Below are 6,797 nucleotides of genomic sequence, written 5' to 3'. Positions count from 1 at the left end.
TCTGAAAGATAGCATCCACTACTTTATGAGGGAGGATATTGCTCAAAGAAAGCTAGAAATAGGATGTTACACTTTTTGTATAGACCTTGGTCGTCGTTTAGATCTGCTTATGTGACCCATTGTAACTTTTGGACCTCTCACTTTCCTTTTTGGTTAAGATGCATGTACCGTTCTTGTCTTGCTTTATAAACATGAAAAATTATGCACCTCTTATTTCTTGATAGTTTATTTCAGATACTGCTATGAAGTAGGCGATAACCATGTCTTTTCTTACTTGTCAGGTGAAATCTATACTGTCTCGGACAAGGCACGAGCTACGTTTAAAAAGAAAGGGAAGATGACCCTCTTTTCTGATTTCTCACCAGACAAATATGTGAGCTGGACCCCACGACACAATAAGTATCCATTGTTAGAAGAGGTTGATCTAATCAAGAGAACTGAAAGATCTAACCTGATGTTGTGGACAAGTCCTCAGTTTACCTTGGTGGGGGTGATTATCATCTTACCGACATTCTCTGCATAAATTACATGACTATTTCCATCTGACTAAAGAATTTACAACAAAGACGTATCAAAACTTTTTAATAGAAAAAAGTTGACCTACCGAGGTAAAACAACAAAGATGTATCGTGAATTGCTCCCCTAGGCTAAAAATTCAAAAAAGAAGAACAATATTTCAGTTAGTTTGTATCATACAAGGATATGTATTTTAGCAAGAAATTTTATTGAAACAAAGAAACAAAAATAAATAGTCAAGAGTGATGCTTTCAGCTGTGGTGATGTATAATACAAAAGAAAAAACCTGTTGGTTTGCTTTTAAAGTTTAACTCCCGATGGAAAAGACAAGAGAATATAAGTTAACAAATGGGTAAGCACAGCTAGTGGATCATCAAAAGGATATTATATAGTCAAGTAAACCAACCTCCACTCTTCCACTTGTAGGCTTGAACCCATTATCAGGATCCTCACCTATAACTCTGACTGCAACACAATGGTTCTTCCTTTTAATTTTAGGTCATCTAGATTTATGTATTGGATAGCAAGTAGAAGTGGAAACTAAATCATTGATTGGCCAGTAAAAATAGATAAATGTGTGAGGAACAAATGTTATAGGTAAACTAGAGTAACATTGGCTTAATAGGAGTCTTTTTAAAACAATGGACTATCCATTTAACAGTAAAGTGAGAGGTAATTCTAGAAATATAATTTCATCTCAAATTCCTATATCAGTATATTATCTTATAGACCAACTCACTCTTTACTTGCTCTAACACAAATTCTTCTAGAGTCGTAATCTCAAAGAAAGTGCTGAAGCTGGGAAAACATTAAAGGCTGGACTGAAAAAATTGTTAATGAAAAAGTATCTATGGCACGTCAAATAAAATTAAACCAACCTGCTTCAGAAACCTTGGAAGCATGACTCTGAGTAGCTGTTCAAGCACTTGCCTGCCACTTGATTCAATAGCTTCAACTGGTATTTCTCAAAATAGAAAAGGTATATCAATTGCAACCTAAAGATCATCAGAATAAGATGATTATTGTGTTCAAATAAGTAATGATTAAACTATGTCAGCTGGGAGTTTGAGTGCCTACCTCTATTGTAGCATCTGATGTAAGCTGTTGAAGGGTCAAATCTTGTGACCTGCTACTGCAGAAAACCCTATTCGTCATGGAAGCTGCATCCCACAACAAATCAAGTCAATGATATCCTAGAACTAGGGTTAAATAGTTTATCTATTTATGAAAAAAACACTATGAATTATATGTATTAAACTTTGCTGGATGAGCTAATATAGGTCAACCATTAAAATTTGCAGTTATGCCACTACATATTTGTGTTTCTCGGCCTACCAGAACTATACAAACTTCTTAACAAATTATAAGTCAAAGAAGTTCAGTAATCCAAGAAAAGTACCTATATATTGCAAAAAGGAATTAAGAATAACATTGCCAACAAATTAGTTGACACCTATGAGGATATGCCAACATATTATGTTTGATTTTTTGTCTCCTGTCAAATAAACAGAGGAAAAAATCACACAAATAGCAGAAAAGGTTTCCTTCATGTTTATGTGGAATGGTTTCTTTTAAAAAATGCATATGCAGGATGGTTAAATTTTAATTCGATGGTTCCATTGATGAGGTCAACAAAGACTGTCATAGTAGAATACTAGAATGACATCTTTTAAGTAGAAACATCTTATAGGTTTGCTATAGTTGGCAAAAGAGGGGTACTCTTTTCAGATATTTTTAGTTCATCAACAAAGTTGTGATCACATTAGTGATGGTTGACCATTAATAGAAACATAAAAGCAAATGTTGCTAGCATTACAACATGGGACTAACCATTACAAGCTACATAAACCAAAACACCGTGAGCATTCCAGTGCATGTGCGGATAGAGAGTTTAGCAAGTACCACTGTAGGAATGATACTCGACAATTTAGCATCAGTCTCTTTATCTGACATGTCAATGATAAGATTTTGCATCTTCTTTGAGCCATGATTAGGCTACATTATCTAGAACCCATTGACTGAGGCAATGGTTAACAGGTAAGAACTAGCAATCAGGCAAGTATCTAATCCAAGAACTGTAACAACAGTAATATCAAGAACAAACCTTACCTGAGTATTTATGATTCTACGCCTCCACTCCACGAGCAGTGATCCCTCTAGCTGCAAGCAAAACTAAATAGTTGTATCAGCGAGACACTAATAGCTGCTTGGAGAAATAAAAAATGCTGCCATTGTTGAAGCATGAAATTTTGTATGGCGAAAGATACTTTGCAGGAGAGGAGGCGAATACAACGGCTGCTTGGTTCCTCGTCGACGAGGAGGACAGGGCAGACCTCAAGCGCAAAGAAGCGGAAGCGATACATGTAACACCGAAAGGTGGAGTCATTGACGTGCTCGGTGTCCAGTACCAAGTACTGGGTGGTCGACAAGCTCATGTGCTCCACTGCAGGAGGCAAGCAGACATGTATATAAAAAACGGACCTCACCAAAAAAACGTGTTTTTCGGATTTCTCATTTTTTTTGTTTTTCTCAAAAAAATCGGACAAAATTTAGAAAAAAGAAGTTCAATTTAATCAGAAAATATAGATTATTTGTAGGTAATGGCTAAAAGAAGCATAAGGTAGTGTTGTGTATCTATTCTTTGTAGGTTTGGATGAACTTAATTCAAAACCTATAAAAATTTTGGCCGATAAATAAAAAGTCGGGCCCCACCGATACACGAGATTTTTGGATTCTCGAAAAATTTTCGTCGGGAATTTTTCCCCTGATATCAACTCTCAAGCGACCCCTTAATAGCGAGCAAGTAGAGACACTAAAGTTTGGGGACAACTCAGGAAGGGGAAGGCTCTGGGTACCTAGCGGGCAGGCCAGCTGCTGGATGGGGACAGACTCGGAGCGGCAGGCGACGAAACGCGCCTTGGGGGCGAACGACGAGGACGGATGACGATGACAACAAGACGACGGATGACGACGATGAGGAGGCGCGGACGATGGCGCGGGAGCGGAAGAAGCCAGAGGGGAGCGGAGGCAGCGAGCAGAATGGTGGCGTGGTGGTGGTGAAGGGGAGCCAATGAAAGGGCGTGCTGGTGGCAGAGGAGGTGGTGGTGCCCTACGGAGGCAGAGGGGAGGGGGTCCACGAGGCAGAGACGGTGGCCGGATGGAGGAGAGACGGAGACACCAAGACGCGAGGAATAGAGGAGAGAGTACAGAAGGCAGTGATCGCTTAGAGGTGGATTAGAAAATGATTTTAGGTCCGAATTCCACGCATCGGCACACCTGCGTTCCGTCGTACACCATACACCGGAAACGCTGGGAGGGTCCCAAATGGGGTCAGGTTTTAATAGAACAGATGAACTCGGTCCAACCGCGCGAGCGGGGTCTGTGTTATATTTCTACTTACGTATTTCAGTGGGTTTTTTTACTGCTAATGGTCATTGATTTTGGTATGACTAAACTATACCTAACGACCTTGTTTCAAGGGAAACCAGATAAACTTTACATAATGGTATGACAAACCACATATTACAAACAACTGCTACCACAACGCAGCAAATACTTTGTCACACACGGATTTAAGGGATAAAGTCGGGTGTGTCTCTGAATTGGAAATGTGCCCTTGGGCCATTTCTAAAGTATTTTGGTGATTGAGTGCCAACACAAGTGGGCTTATGTTAATCTATGCAAAGTGATGGACAAAGTGCAAATCAAGTAAAAAGGTATGTTTCTAAGACTTAGTACATTGTTTTGGAGACTAATGTATTGTGTCTAAGTGTTGGAAACAGGAGAAATCAAGTTGGAAAAGAGATGGCTTTGTTCAGCCAAAGACAGCTCGGTCTGGGTGCACCGGACTGTCCAGTGGTGCACCGGACAGTGTCCGGTGCGCCAGGCCGGTGTCTGTCAACTGGCTGCTCTCGGGAAGAAATTAACGGCGTACGACTATAAATCACCGGACTGTCTGGTGGTGCACCGGACTGTCCGGTGAGCCAACAGTCGGCCCGGCCAACGGTCAGCCATGGAATTCGCGCGCGACGCGTGGCAAGAGCCAACGATCAGATGGGGCACCGGACTGTCTGGTGCGCCAACGGCTCCAAAGCGCCAACGGTCGGCTTCGCCAAAGAAGGAAAGAAATCTGCACCGGACTGTCCGGTGCGCCAGGCGACAGAAGGCAAGAATTGCCTTCCTGGAATGCTCTCAACGGCTCCTAGCTGCCTTAGGGCTATTAAAGGAACCCCTAGGCGCATGGAGGAGGATACCAAGCATTCCTTGAGCATTGTTGATCACTCACACTTCATTCTTGCGCACTTGTTCGACATTCTTAGTGATTTGAGCTCCATTCTAGTGAGAACCTTGAGATATTGTCTTGAGCTCAAGTCTTGATCTTGTGTGTGCGTATTTGCTGTGGATTTGAGTGTGTTGCTTCCCTCCCTTACTCTAGTGCTTCATTGTGATTCTTATTGTAAGGGCGAGAGACTCCAAGTTGTGGAGATTCCTCGCAAACGGGAAAGAGCAAAGTAAAGAAAAACACCGTGGTATTCAAGTTGATCAGTGGATCACTTGAGAGGAGTCGAGTGCAACTCTTGTCCGTTGGGACGCCACAACGTGGAGTAGGCAAGTTTTGTACTTGGCCGAACCACGTGATAAATCCTCGTGTCTTTTGTGCTTGTCCTTATTGTGGTTATTGTGCTTCACAAGAGCTCTCCTCTCTACTCACTTGATTTCATTGGTCTAACTCTTAATCAAGTTTGTGGCGTTAAGTTTTAAGTTTTACAGGATCACCTATTCACCCCCCCTCTAGGTGCTCTCAATTGGTATCAGAGCCGTTCTCTTCAAGAAAGGGACTAATCGCCCGAAGAGATGGATCCTAAGGGCAAGGGGATGGTGGTCAATGATAAGGAGAAGGAGTCCTTCATCAATGATCCAAAGGATGACAAGCCTACTGACTCAGGCTCGGGCCACAAAAGAAAAGACGGGAGGAAAAAGAAAACAAGGCGCATCAAGGAGATAGTCTACTACGACAGCGATGAATCTTCCTCTTCCCAAAAGGACGACGACAACGACTACGAGAAAAAGAAGACGGTTAATTCAAACTTTTCCTTTGATTATTCTCGTATTCCGCAAAGTTCCAATGCTCATTTGCTTTCCATCCCCCTCGGTAAACCCCCCACTTTGATGGAGAGGACTACGGATTTTGGAGTCACAAAATGCGTAGCCACTTGTTCTCTCTCCATCCAAGTATATGGGAGATAGTAGAAAATGGAATGCACTTTGATAGTGCGGATAGTCCCATGTTCATTAATGAGCAAATTCACAAAAATGCACAAGCTACTACTGTTCTTCTAGCTTCATTGTGCAGGGATGAATACCATAAGGTGAGCGGCTTGGATAACGCCAAGAAGATCTGGGACACCCTCAAAATCTCACATGAGGGCAACGACGTCACCATGCTCACCAAGATGGAGTTGGTGGAGGGCGAACTTGGGAGATTCGCAATGATTAGGGGAGAGGAGCCAACCCAAACGTACAACCGGCTCAAGACCCTCGTCAACAAAATAAGGAGCTATGGAAGCACGCGATGGACGGACCACGACGTCGTCCGCCTAATGCTAAGGTCTTTTACTGTCCTTGATCCACATCTTGTGAACAATATTCGTGAGAATCCTAGGTACACCAAGATGATGCCCGAGGAGATACTTGGAAAGTTTGTAAGCGGGCGGATGATGATCAAGGAGGCAAGATACGTTGACGATGCATTGAACGGCCCAATCCACGAGCCTCAAACCGTTGCTCTCAAAGCAACGAGGAGCAAGGAAGTGCTACCTAGCAAGGTGGCACAAGTTGAGGCGGCAGGACTCAATGATGAAGAGATGGCCCTCATCATTAAGCGCTTCAAGACGACGCTAAGGGGTCGCAAGGAGCATCCCAACAAGACCAAGACGAAGGGGAAGCGCTCATGCTTCAAATGTGGTAAGATTGGTCACTTTATCGCTAATTGTCCCGATAATGATAGTGACCAGGAACAAGGGAACAAGAGGGAAAAGAAGAAGGCTAAGGGCGAGGCACACCTTGGAAAGGAGTGGGACTCGGATTGTTCGTCGTCCGACTCCGACAACGAAGGACTCGCCACTACCGCCTTCAACAAGTCGGCCCTCTTCCCCAACGAGCATCACACCTGTCTCATGGCAAGGGAAAAGAAGGTAAGCACACATAATACTAGTACTTACGCTTCCTCAAGTGATGAAGAATCTAGCGATGATGAAATAGACTATTCATGTTTATTCAAG

General features: G+C 42.8%; 1 pseudogene; it reads right to left on the bottom strand.

Moving 5' to 3' along the window:
• Positions 1-1,296: 1,296 nt before the first annotated feature.
• On the bottom strand, positions 1,297-3,813 carry LOC103649067 (uncharacterized; annotated as a pseudogene).
• Between the last annotated feature and the right edge of the window lie 2,984 nt (positions 3,814-6,797).

This window comes from Zea mays, chromosome 2 (genome assembly GCF_902167145.1).
Source record: "Zea mays cultivar B73 chromosome 2, Zm-B73-REFERENCE-NAM-5.0, whole genome shotgun sequence".
Classification (NCBI taxonomy): domain Eukaryota; kingdom Viridiplantae; phylum Streptophyta; class Magnoliopsida; order Poales; family Poaceae; genus Zea; species Zea mays.
Note: the sequence above shows the minus strand (reverse complement) of the source record. Positions and strands in the feature narration are given on the sequence as shown.